The sequence below is a fragment of the Crocodylus porosus genome, unplaced genomic scaffold (assembly GCF_001723895.1).
Source record: "Crocodylus porosus isolate Cpor-Errol unplaced genomic scaffold, CroPor_comp1, whole genome shotgun sequence".
Taxonomy (NCBI): domain Eukaryota; kingdom Metazoa; phylum Chordata; order Crocodylia; family Crocodylidae; genus Crocodylus; species Crocodylus porosus.
In genome coordinates, this window is record NW_017728909.1 from 38,843,473 (window position 1) to 38,856,791 (window position 13,319).

General features: G+C 41.9%; 1 protein-coding gene across 3 annotated transcripts in view; it reads right to left on the reverse strand.

The window, feature by feature from the left end:
• Window positions 1-13,319, reverse strand: part of PDE4D (phosphodiesterase 4D) — a 1,130,464-nt gene that overhangs the window by 496,217 nt on the left and 620,928 nt on the right. The window lies entirely within an intron of this gene.

Genomic DNA, 13,319 nt, shown 5'->3' on the forward strand with positions numbered 1-13,319 from the left:
TGGTGAGGCTGCAGCTGGAGTGCTGCATCCAGTTTTGGGCTCCACAATTAAAAAAGGATGTGGAGAAGCTTGAGAGAGTCCAGAGAAGAGCCACGCGCATGATCAGAGGTCAGGAAAACAGACCTTACGACGACAGGCTGAGAGCCATGGGGCTCTTTAGCCTGGAAAAGCGCAGGCTCAGGGGTGATCTGATGACCATCTATAAGTTTATCAGAGGTGACCACCAGTATCTGGGGGAACGTTTGTTCACCAGAGCACCCCAAAGGATGACGAGGTCGAACAGTCATAAACTACTGCAAGACCATTTCAAGCTGGACATAAGGAAGAATTTCTTTACTGTCCAAGCCCCCAAGGTCTGGAACAGCCTGCCATTGGAGGTGGTTCAAGCACCTATGTTGAACACCTCCAAGAGCAAATTGGATGCTTATCTTGCTGGGATCTGCTGACCCCAGCTGACTTCCTGCCCTTTGGGTGGGGGGCTGGACTCAATGATCTTCCAAGGTCCCTTTCAGAGCTAATGTCTATGAAATCTATAAAATCTATGAAAATGGAATACATTGTCGAACATGCAAACGGCAATGCCATTAAAGCAGTGCAAAAAGGCATTTAAGCTGCTTCAAAGGCCAATTTTGTGCCATGTACAAAGGCCCCTATATAACTGAGGTTATTAAACTTCACTTAATTATTTTGTGAAATACACTATATCTTTTACAAAGATATAATTTTAAAAAATTCTCCTTTATGTTCTAGTAAAAAGGAGGAAATCCAGGATCCCATTTGGACATGAAGATTTTATTTGGTTTTCTTATTTTTCCTGCAAAACAGCAAGCTCAGAGAAAAGAGATTTGGGGGCTCCCTGATTTCATTGGGGACAAAAGAGAGGGCAGAGACCCTTGTTTAATTCCACTGTAAAAGGGGAACATTCAGAAATCTTGAAAAGAATGTTTAAGGGTAGAAAAATAAGTCTGTAAAACAATTTTCCATGCAGCTTTATTTGTAACAAATGTTTAACAATGGTGAACTGCCCAAAGGCAAAAAGTTAGGCTTTCAAGCCATTGACTGACATTGAGTAAGACTGAAACTGGAAAGTCTCAGGAAGGAGTGGCAGAGAATTTCAAAGTAGCCATTTTTCTTCAGTGAATATTGATTCATATAAAATGAAGGTTAAAAAAAAAGGCAAAGACAAGGGCTGTATTAGCATATTCAACCAAGTGCTGCAGTGGGAGCAATACAGAATTGTATCACTCCTGCAGCAGCTTGGCAACACTCTGGTGAAGGATGAGAATGGGGCTGTGACTCCACCTTTTATCTTCTCTTTTTGGGAATTTAGCATCTCTAAAAAGGGACAGACCATTCAGGGACAGACCCAGACAGCAGCTGTGGTGAGTTTTTCTGAGGGGCATCAGAGAGAATTTTTTGGCTTTATATCATACCCTCGCACACAGTATTAGGCCAGCTATAATTAAACCCTTAGGGCATGTGTAGATGAAATGGGGGCCCTAAATTGAAGTGGTGGTTTTTAAATGCATTGCTTCAATTTAGGGTCAAGTAAACCCCCGTGTCATGCACACATCCTGCACTTACCTGCCTCTCTGGCTGGGAGGGGAGGGCTGGCTGCCAGTGGGCAGAATGGTCCCTGGGCTGCAAGGGGGATGCTGCTTCCCTCCATGGTCCTGGGGGGACACTGCAGCCATGGAGAAAAGCACTAGGCCACTGCACAGCTCACGAAGGTAGGCAGGCTTGGGGGGGACTGGAAATCAGGCTCACGGCCTTTCTTGGGTGGAGCCTGCCTTCTCAGGCTGCTGCCAGGTTGCCTGCAGGGCTTTCTGCAGAGCTGTGGAGCTGCATGGAGCCTGGTGCTGCTCTCCATGGCTGTAGGGGCAGCAAACTAAAACTCTTAGTTTACGGCACCCCAAGTCATTTAAGGCACATTATGCCTTCAAATTTCCTACAGTAGCTGAAATTAATGTGCAACACTCTGCCGAGGCGTGAAAACACCAACACCATTAAAGTAGCACAAAAGCATTTAACTCACTTTAAAGTATCATGCACACATGCCCCTTGTTTCATCTACACACAGCCTTAGATACCAACCTAAAACTAGTTTGGATTGTGAGATACTTAGAAGAGCATTTATTATTAACTGGCTATACAGTTATGTTCCAAATATCTGCCATTGGTTTTTGTTCACTAATAGCCATGGTAAGTATTCAGAATGCTCTCATAAATCAAGAAGCATTCAAAAAACTCAATATGAAGTAGCAGAAGCACAATTTGAAGGATCAGGAATAGCCAAAATCACTTAACTGATTATTTCACAAATTTCTGAGACACTTCCTTACAACCCCCGATACAGCTTTTCATTCCTGTCATTAGCAACCAAAGAATTCTTCACTTAAGTGGCTACACAGTTATCTGATCCAGAAAATCAAAAGGAATCTGTCATTAAAGCTATTTTTCTTTGGAAATAACTTCCTTTTGAGAAAGTCCATCAAATGTAGCAAAATATGAACTGTTTGGGCATGTCTACACGAGGCGCTATATCACCATAGTGACAAGCTGTAGTGACACAGCTCATTGCTATGGTCATGTCGTATCAGTGAGCAGTAACCACGACACTGCTGCTATTGTGCAGTAGGGCTGGAAATGACCCGTGCACTTCCGGGATTGCACAGTACCAGCAGGTACTGCACAGTCACTTAGTTCTTGCTAAAGGTACCTATACTTACTTTAGCAAGCGCTAAATGACTGCACAGTACCAAATGTGCAGTAGGGTGCATGTGTAGATGTTCCCAGTGTGTGTCTTTACTTTGGAGCAAGCTTGTAAAAGGGGCAGCTCCAGTTTGCTACCATACATTTTTGGTTATACAAAACCCTAATTATCTAATGGGAACTTTGTTTGGATTAACTTGTAACTGTTGGTAATCCATGAAAAACTGTTCTCTTTTAAGTCTTACAGTATTTAATATCTACACTGTTAATATGGTATAGTTTTACAATGCACATCATGTATTAACATATATTATTCCTCACAAGAGGTTGCAGTTTCACTTATCCAAACAACTTTTCAGTGGATGCCCTTGAAAGGGGTTTGAATAACTGTAGCAGGTGTTAAAACCTTGTCTGGGAGCATAGAACATGCCAGGACACCTTGAATCATGGAGTACAGCACCCTTCTTTCTTAAGTAATCATATCATACAATCCCTGTCATAATTTGATCACGTTTCCCCTTAAAAATAGTTAGATATTTTTTGCCTTCACAACTCCTATTAGACGACTGTTCTAAAGAGGGATGTGGACAGCATGGAGAGGGTCCAGAGGAGGGCTACTCGCATGATCGGGGCCACCAGGGCAGGTCCTATGAGGAGAGGCTACGGGACCTGAACCTGTTCAGCCTCCACAAGAGAAGGCTGAGGGGGGATCTAGTGGCCTATTATAAACTAGTTAGGGGGGATCAGCAGGCACTGGGGAAGTCCCTGTTCCCCCGAGCACCGCCAGGAGTGACCAGGAATAACGGTCACAAGCTGGCAGAGGGTAGGTTTAGGCTTGATATCACAAGGCACTACTTCATGGTCAGGGCGGCTAGGATCTGGAACCAACTTCCAAGCAAAGTGGTGCTGGCTCCTACCCTGGGGGTTTTTAAGAGGAGGCTGGATGAACACCTTGCTGGGGTCGTTTGACCCCAGTACTCTTTCCTGCCATGGCAGGCAGTCGGCCTAGATGATCTGCTCAGGTCCCTTCCGACCCTACAAACTATGAAACTATGAAAGCTTCATTCCTTTACTGGGTAAAAATTAATTTCCAGTTTCAATGAATTTGTGGCCATTTTATAGTCTTTTGACAACTCAATTCTTCAGTCTAAATAGTGCTTTTTCCTCCCCATGCTTACCCCCTTGATATAGTTGTAGAGAGCAACTATATATTACCTTCCCTCCATTGTTTTGTTAGGATAAACATGCCACATTTTAGTCTTCTCTCATAAAAGAGACTCTCCTTTCCTCAGATCATCCTAGTAGCACTTCTATGCATTTGTTATAATTTCAATTTCCATCCTATTAGTCAAAATGTAACCTATTATATTTACTCATACACCACATATAACTTTCTCCCAAAACTGTGGTGTCTCTCTCAAGTGGGAAAACTGATTTTTCTTGGCTGGAAAAGAAGCAAGCCTGGAGACACCATACTGCCATATAACTACCAAAACAGCTGCTGCTCGATGAGGCTTGTAGTATGGAAACATTTTATTTATGAGAACATATACAGAACTACTTACAGTAAAGAATCACAGTTGTCACTGCTTTTGCAAGGGCCTGAGGCCTAACCTTGTGTGACACAGAGCAAGTCCTCCTAAGTGCATACAGTGTCAAAAAAGAGTGGCATCCCAGGAGACAGTCTGAGGAACTGCCTGGTATAGGCATGTTTACCTATACTATAATCCCCCATGTAAACTATGCATCTTGTTTTTGGAGGACTGAATATAGGGAAAAAAAACAGTGTAGAGTTATGGCTGGCCATTTGACAGTCCTCTTGGGCACACGAGTGTCCAGGAAGTATGGCATCCCAGGAGACAGTCTGGGTGAGGCAGCAGCAGCTCTTATTACCTTCTTTCACCTACAGAAACAAAAGTTTTCCCCAGAAATTTCTAAGAAAGTGTTGGGTGGTCTGTGTCTTTCCATAATACTTTTCCAGCTATTATTCTTTTCATTTCTTACCAAACTGTCATACACTTAAAGAGCAGCAGTATCCTCATACCTGTCCCATTATTCCTATCTTCCCTGAAGGGCAAAATTATTTCTATTGACTCTTTGAGATGGATACCACTCAGACTTCACTCTACATATAAAGAAAATGGAAGCAGACCTCAAACAACCCCTAGGAACACCTACACCTTAAAAATATATTTTAAGGTTGGGATTTTACATGGCAATATTATTTATTTTTTGGTTAATAAATCAGATCCTAAAAAGGTCACTTGACTGTCTCTGTTGGGTTTCTATTCAGAGCTTCATTAAAATACTGCCAGTCTAAAGATCTGTTTGCATTTTCTAAGCACATTCAGTAACCTTATATGAAGGTCCATTTAAACTGTGAATGATTCACAATTTAAATGTCATGCAGAATGACAAAGAATGGCTACCTTTATTCAACTCTCTGTCTCCAATATGTCATGCAAATGACTTCTGATTTTTCTTGCATAAATTTATATTAACAGATACAGCTTTAATTTAAAATTTCTCTGGAAATTTCCTTTCCCTAACAGGAAATAGTATACTATTAATATATTGATATACTAACAATATGCACTAATATTGAAACCCAAGAATGTACACACTTTCACATTAGGTAAGAGCTTTGGTATATCAAATCTGGTAGTCTCTACCTAGTAATACCTAATACCTGAGGCTTTAGATTGTGTTGATAAGGCCCACAACCTTCAATTCTCAAACAGTGGTCTGTGCCCTTGCTTGTATACAGAAAGCTCACAAATGGCATGATGGTCATTGCACTTCCTTGGGAGTAAACAGTTAGAATTTACTTTGTAAAGAAGAACGTACTTCCTTGAAAAAGGAGTTGAAAAGATGGAGACAGCTTCCAGGCACAGCTTATAGCTGCTTCCATATAGAAACGGTTGGGAACAGGAGTCAATGTCAAGCTAAAACTACCAAGAGATCACAGTGGCTGAAAAGTTAATAATACATAAATATATTTGTAATAAAACTTCCATGTAATTGTGGCTTAAGGGACTGCTATAGTTACCACAGGGTTGCTGCTTGAAAAGGATAGAAAGAACGCCTCACAGTCGCAAGTTGATTCAACACAGTGATGAACGGGAAATGAAAGTGTTCAGAAGATGCTACCCTTAAGGTGTCATCCATACTACATAACATTTTGTGACTACTGCACTGCACTTGGCAAACTGTAAAACTGCACATAGCAGGCTACAAATAAAATTGTCCATCCTTCTAAATATTTCTCAAAATGCAATTTCATTATATGTGCTAAATCAAGGGACTCTCGCGAAGTCTATTAATCTTGCTATTTCTTGCAAAATATTTCTGCTTGTATCTTGTTGATATAGACCCACTAAGCTGCCATGTTATATTTGCTGTGCAATATGTTAAATTACATTTTATATTTTGTTCTGCCTGAGGGCAGTGTGGATTTAGGCATTGATTTATCAAAAAGCAAGCTCAGAAAAATCTACATGCAACTCTTTTGGATGGTGTATAAATGTCAAGGTCAATAGGACTAAATCATGATGCAGAAGAAATGAAGTACATAGAAATGAAACAGGTGTCTGACACGTTGCTAAGTCTAGAATATCAATAGAACTGAAGGGAAGAAGAGAAGAGCTGTCATACCGAGGCCTAGTTGTGACACCAATAATATTGGTTGGAACAATATTTGCTGACACTTTGATGACAGAAACAGTAGTGGAACTGGCATATGAAGTAAAGGAAACTGTACTAACAGAACTTATCACTGACCTACTAAAGACATGCCAGTTCTAAATCAGAGAACTGCCTTCCGAAGTAGCAAAACCCAGGCTGAGTCTTCTTTAAAAAGGAAGAAAGCTGAAAAACCTTACAGAAGTCAACAGAGTTGAAAAGAAATAGCAAAGGGGAGTTCCTATCAAAGGGGAGTTAATGCTTTGGAAATTGTGTCAAATTGTATGAGATAATTCATCAACTGTATTAATTCAGCTACTGTTAATATTGAGTTTTTGGTGATCCTACTGCTGCTGCTACCATTCCTACCCTCTACAATCCATTCCCTTAACATTTTTAAGAAAATATGATTTCCTTCCAAATTTTGTATGTCTATTCAAAATCTGAATAGCTCTACCAAGTATTAAAGGCCTGATTTTTCTCAGTAAGGTTGGTGTAAACCTAATGCAAAACTACAACATGTGAAAGGAGAATCAAAGAATAAATATTTTGAAACCTAATTTAGGAAATTCATACTTTAATTCAGGGGAAAAAACAAGAAACAAACATCACAATTTTGTTGGCTTCTTATTTCTGGAAAATATCACCATCTGAAATCCAGTTCAATAAACTGCAGGCATATTAAATATCATAAACTGTACTTAGAAGAAATTTTCTGAAAGCTCTTGACTACATTCAATGTCATAAATAAAACAGAGAGCATTTCAAAGGTAGCATTTGATTTACCTGAATAGAACATTTGCTGAAGTTGGGAGAAGCACTGAAAAAAATCTCAAAATGGAAAACTCTTTATTAATATCTCAAGAATAGGCTTTGTGTTTTTGTTTTACAGCCAGTGGGGTCAGTGTCTTCTTATCACTGAAAGCAAAATTTACAATAATAATACTGGTTCTAAGCCACCAAGATTACAAATACAAATTTATGGGGAAATTTAGACAAATAAAAAGAAAAACAAACATGTCAAAATAATGAATTAAAAGTTGGTGTTTCTGTTGTTGGTTATATTGAACAACTACTTTGCCCAAAAAAAGATGAAGAAATATCTTTAAAAGTACCAAGTAGGTGTGCTTGGAAAGTTATAGAGCAGTTATTCCAAGAGTCTAACTAAGGTTGATGCCATGAGAAAGGAAAAGTAGTATTCTACAAAACTTTGCCAAACAAATAAAAGCTAAATCATAGACATAATTACTGATATAATACAATGATTACTGATGTAAATAGAAAGAGATTTGTCACCTCACCCTATTTCATAAGTCACAGCACTGCTCCTTACAAAGGATAATGCAAATAAAGAAAAGCAATGCAAAGTTTCACTAATATAAACTATGAATAATGAAGGTAAAAGAAATATGTCCCCATCAATTTGAATATGACCCAGATTTTAAAACTGAAGAGATTTACAGGTGCCCCACCCTCAGTTGCCATCTTCGGACCAGAAGTCCTTTCCCCTAACCTCTGATCTTTGCCACCAAAAACCTCTGCCCTTACCCCAGAAGTATTCCTTTTGGGATGGGGTTTTGCTGACTTGGAACCAGAAAAAAACCAAATTATATACTAAAAATCAAACATTCTCCAAAATAACATTTTAACTTTACTTTAAAAAAATATTTTTGTCCTTGAGTGTGTTTGCATTATGTATAGGGAGGTGATTGATAACAACACAGAATTAAGTCTTACTCTTTTATATTTCAGGTGGGTGGGGGTGGGTATGGGGTTTGTGGAAGGCTGAGGGTATATGTGAGGTGTGGGGGTATGTGTGGATGTAGGTGGGTGGGTATGGGCAGCTTGTGGGTATGTATGGGTGGGTATTGGGTTTGTGGACTGTGTGGAGGGGGGTGGTTGGGGTGTGTAGGACAGTGGGTGTAGTGCTGTGTGGGTACCTGTGTGTGGTGGGGTGTGTGAGGGTGGCAGTGAATGGGGCTCCGCCCAGAGGCCCATAGGTGTATGTGTGTGGACAGTGCATGTGGGGAGGGGTGTAGATAGGTGCGGTGTTTATGGGGTGTGTGACTGTGTGTGGGGGAGTGTGGTTGTGGGGTTTGCATGGGAGGATTTGTGGGAATGGTGGGTTGTGCATGGGAGCTCCCCATGCATGCACCCCGAGCTGGTCAGCACCCACCCCTGCCACACAACAGCTCAGACCCCGTACACCCTGCGGCACTTCCCTACCGCTGCCAACAGTGCGCAGCCCTAGCTCTGTCCTACACCCAGTCTGGACTCACCCTGGCAGGAGCAGATCAGACAGACCATGCGCAGAGCCCCGACCTGGACCCTGCACTTGCTCTATACTGCCTGCCCGCACTGCATTCTGCCACCTGCTGGGCAGCTCCATGCTGGACTAGCAGCTAGGTAGCCCAAGCAGTGGCAGGTGCTGGCCCCAGCCCCACAGTACTGGTGGGGACCCACACACAGCCCTGACCCACCTTGCGCCTGTTGTGGATTCACCTGCTTATGCTGAACAGCTGCAGCAGCAGCAGTGCTGGCAAAGTAGACGTGTGGTCAGTGCAGGGGAAAAGCGGCCCCTCCCCCTCACTGCTGCCCAACACCTCCCATAGCAGCCTCCCAGAGCCCATGCTGGGCTGCCCTGTGGCTCCACTGCACTGACCCCACTGCTCCGTGGGGCAGCCCAGAGGAGGCAGTGACAGCGGTGGAGCCATAGAGCAGCCCAGCATGGGCTCCGCATGACTGCTGCAGGAAACACTAGGCACCTGTGAGGGGGAGGGGCTGCTTTTCCCCTGTGCTGAGCACACTTCTGCCCCACCAGTGTTGCTGCTGTTGCAGCTGTTCAACAAGAGTAGGCAAGTCTGCAGCAGGTGTGGGGCAGGTTGTGGCTGTGTGCGGGTCCCTGCCAGTACCATGGGGCTGGGGCCAGTAGCAGCTGGAAGGAGCTACTGCTGCCTGGGCTGCCAGAAAGGTAGTTCAGCTGCAGAGTCACCCCAGTTATGCTGTGTGCCCAGGGGGTGGCAGGACGTGCCATGGTGGGATAGCGCCTGAGCAGGTGGAACCAAGGGACCCACTGTGGGCCAGACAAAGCCCCTCCATGGGTGGGATCTAGCCCATGGGAAATATTTTGCTCACCTCTAGCCTAATTGCTTAAACTGGAAAACAAAATAAAATTGGGGAAAGTTATAATTTTCCTATGCATTTGTTATGCATTAAGTAAATGACAGAACTTGAACAGAAATTTAAACACAATGACTTTTGAAACAATGAGCATCAGTAGTTTACATGTAAATAATTGTCAAAAACTCTGATCTGGCAGACCAGCCTGAGCCAAGTACCGCAGCAGCCGCACCTACAGTAAGCCTCAGCTAATAAACTCTGCCCCAATTTAGGAGTAGCAAACATCCTGACTGGTTGCTGGGAGCATCACCTATCCATTAGCACCAGCTGGGTCCCCAGGTTTGCAGGCCAGCCAACAGTTCTGCTGTGGCAAGTCTTTTGGTTCCTACACTGGTTCTTGATCTTGGCTTTTGGCTTATTTCTGGACTTCAGCTTTGGATTCCTCTATGGTTTTGTTCCCTGGATCCTGACCCTGGTTTGGCTGTCTTTGGACTTTGCTCTGTGGATTGCCCCTTGGATTTGTACTCAGCATCTGACCCATGTATCCTGACCCTTGACTGTGTGATAGACTCTGCTTCTGGATTTCCCTCTGATTTTTAATATATGCCTTCTGCCCTTGACCTGGCCCTAGGCCCTGCTTTCCATTGGTGGCCTAATGATTAAGCAAGATTGCCTATGCCCTGGTCCCTTACAATAATACACTATTCAGCATGGTAATACATTAAAAACAGCATGACATAAAGTAAGGAATATGCAGAGTAAATACAAACCACTGATGCTTGTTGTTTTCAAATACTGAACTATATACCTACTACATAAAAGAAATTAGGATAAAGAAAGTAACTGAGACTACATAGCCTGAAGTTGAATGATACCAGACTTAATATTGCCTGAAGTGTTCTTGTGCCTGCTTTTGTATTTGTTTTGTAAACTAAATGAGACGGGGTCCCATGAAAAATAGTAAGGAAACAAAGCATAAATGCATAAAAACAATACTGCATAAAAACAAGAGGTAAAATTAAGGTTGTAAGTAGCGTTGTGAAAGGCTAGATTCAGGGAAGGAAGAGATGATGGTTATGGTGGTGTCTCCCTTTACTCAGTGTCTTAGGACAGTGTGTCTCAAACTTCTGAGAGTCAAGATACCCTTGGCAAAATTCCAGCTCTGAACTTTTGCTCACTTTTCTGACCAGGGAAAAATAATAGAGGAATTCTTCTGTTGCAAGTAACTCAAAGACCACAACAGGTCAGAATGGTTTTAACACTATGGATTCCTTATATACTATGGATTCCTATTCAAACCATCTGGGTTTATCTTGTGAATCATGTGTAGGTTCTTACAAAGCTAATAATATTCATATTGCTCAGCACCCTTACAAGGATTGTGTAGCACCCTGGTTAAGAATCACTGTTTTAAGGATTAAATGATTACCCCTAAATGTGGAAGGCCCATATCTATTTCCCCAATACGTGGGGATCGCCTCCTTTAGTAATTTTGTGATTCTAGTACTAAATTGTATTTTTCCAAGCAAAACAATGAATCAAATTTTGAGATTAATTTGTAAAATCTTCCAGATGACCAAAACAGCATTTTTAGCAAATTTACAGTTCAACAAAAATATTTTACAGGAGTTTGTTGCACATGCTTTTTACTCATACCAAATTAGCCCTTCTTTCACGCCTCTAAAATGTTTTGTTGGCAGTCATTTAAATTAAAAATAGTACAATATGGAAATATATTCTGATCATCAATTTATCATCACATAGGAAAAGCAGAAAAATATATATTATTATGCTTTTATATGAAAATAAGAATGCAGCCACCCATACATAGAAACAAATTAAAGAAAGTACAAGTAGAACTCAAGAATCAGTAGCAATGTAAATGGTAAATGTCTATTCCTTAAAACAATCTTACAAGTCTATTAGAACAGAAGTTAATTGTTGAGAAATCTGAGATGCTGCTACTTTATTGTTACAACAGCTCAACCTGACACTTGACCTTTGTTCTCTTTTTCAGAATGACTCATAAATGCATACATCCTTAAGGACAGAAGGGATCATTATCAGCATGTAGTCTAAGTTCCTGCATAGCACAGAGAATTTCACAAAAGTGACTCCTGCATCAAGCCCATTTACTTCTTGTTTAATTAGAATATCTCTATCAGAAAAAACATTCAGGCTTGGTTTTAAGGCCCAAAGTGATGAAGAATACACCAAAATGAGTCCACTCACCAGCTGTGTTTGATGTTTCCCTTCCCCTAAGAAGCATGTCTCTTTTAAGATTATTTACCTAACACTTTTTCCTCAAGATGAAGCCATCCAGCATCTGCAGCCTGTTAGCTTCCATCACAACTAGCATTTGTATAGCATAACCTTTTGTGTTACTTGCCAATAGAATTTCACAATATAAAATTAATTCTGATAACCAACAGAAAACCTCTGAAGACCACTTTCTCAAATGCTGTCCTGAATATAGCAGCAGAAACTCTGAATTTCCTGTAACGGTAAGTGTTAGGGGCTTTTGTCTCATGCTCTCAGTTGCATTTCCAAGTTGTCCTAATTTCCAGCGTAGAAGACAGCAATAAAACAACTATCTTTCTTCTGAAACTGCAATCACATGTATCCATTAAGTGCCTTCATTCAACAATGTAGCTGATTATGCTATTACAGAAACATAATACTGCACAAGATCTTTTTCTTCTTGTTTTCCCAGAAGTATGAAGAGACCTGCTCTTTCTTCAAGGTGCCCCCTCAGTGAAGATTTATGATCATGAAAAATTGCCATGGAACTTAATGGATTGACATCAAAGTACAATAGCTCTTGAAAAAACATATCTGTCAGTGCCACTAATGCAAACCACAGTGCTGACTGCATTGGCATCACCTTATGAGCAATGGAAGCTAAAGATGATATACTTGCTGCATCATACAGTAATGCAAATACAGTATTCTTAGTGCACTTAGTGATGATGCACAGCTATGAAGAACATAATATCAAAAAGCCATTTGCTCAGAAATTAAATATGCTCCATATTATCTTACTCTGTACTATCCATGATGGTTGATGACAGGGTGAAAGGGTTTCACATTTTATGGTGCTTTCCTGCAAAGGAGTCCAATGATTTTCTGCAATCTAAGTCATGCCTTGAAAGAGAGGAACAGTGAAACAAGCCAGTGTCTGGGGATTTCCTAGGTAGGGTTCTGAGGAAGTTTAGGCTTGTATTCTAGATAAGCTACAATAATTAAGTACAATTATGTGCATTCAGAAGCAAGATCTTAAAAATACCCCCATGGGGCACATCCAGACAAGCATGCACATGCCTCTTGTCCCATCTCAAATCCCTTTGAGGCGGGGCCAGAGGCACATGCAGGAGCATGTTCCCCATGCTGCAAGTTTGCAATGCAGGGAGAAAATTAAACTGCTCTGCAGAAGAGCAGTGCAAGACATGGTCCCAAACTGTGCCAGGGAGTCTGTCCTCCAAAAGAGATGCTCTGGTGTCAGCCAGTGTTGCTTTCATTCTCCTGCAGCCTCCAGCCCCTGGCACTGTCCAAGGTAAGGGGGGGGGGGGTCATGGGTGTGGTTGGGTGAGGGATGGCAGGGGGATGTGGGGAGGTTTGGCAAGTGGCAGGGGGGGGTGTGGCCCCCGCTGCAGGGGGTATGGACCCGGCCCAGCCCTGTGTGGCTCACTAGTCTGGCTTTGCACTGGAGTGGGTCACAGGACTCCAGGAGGCATGCACAGGACTCGTGCCTCCCAGAGCCATGTTATCCACTCCAGTGCAAAGCTGAACTAACAAGTCACATGGGG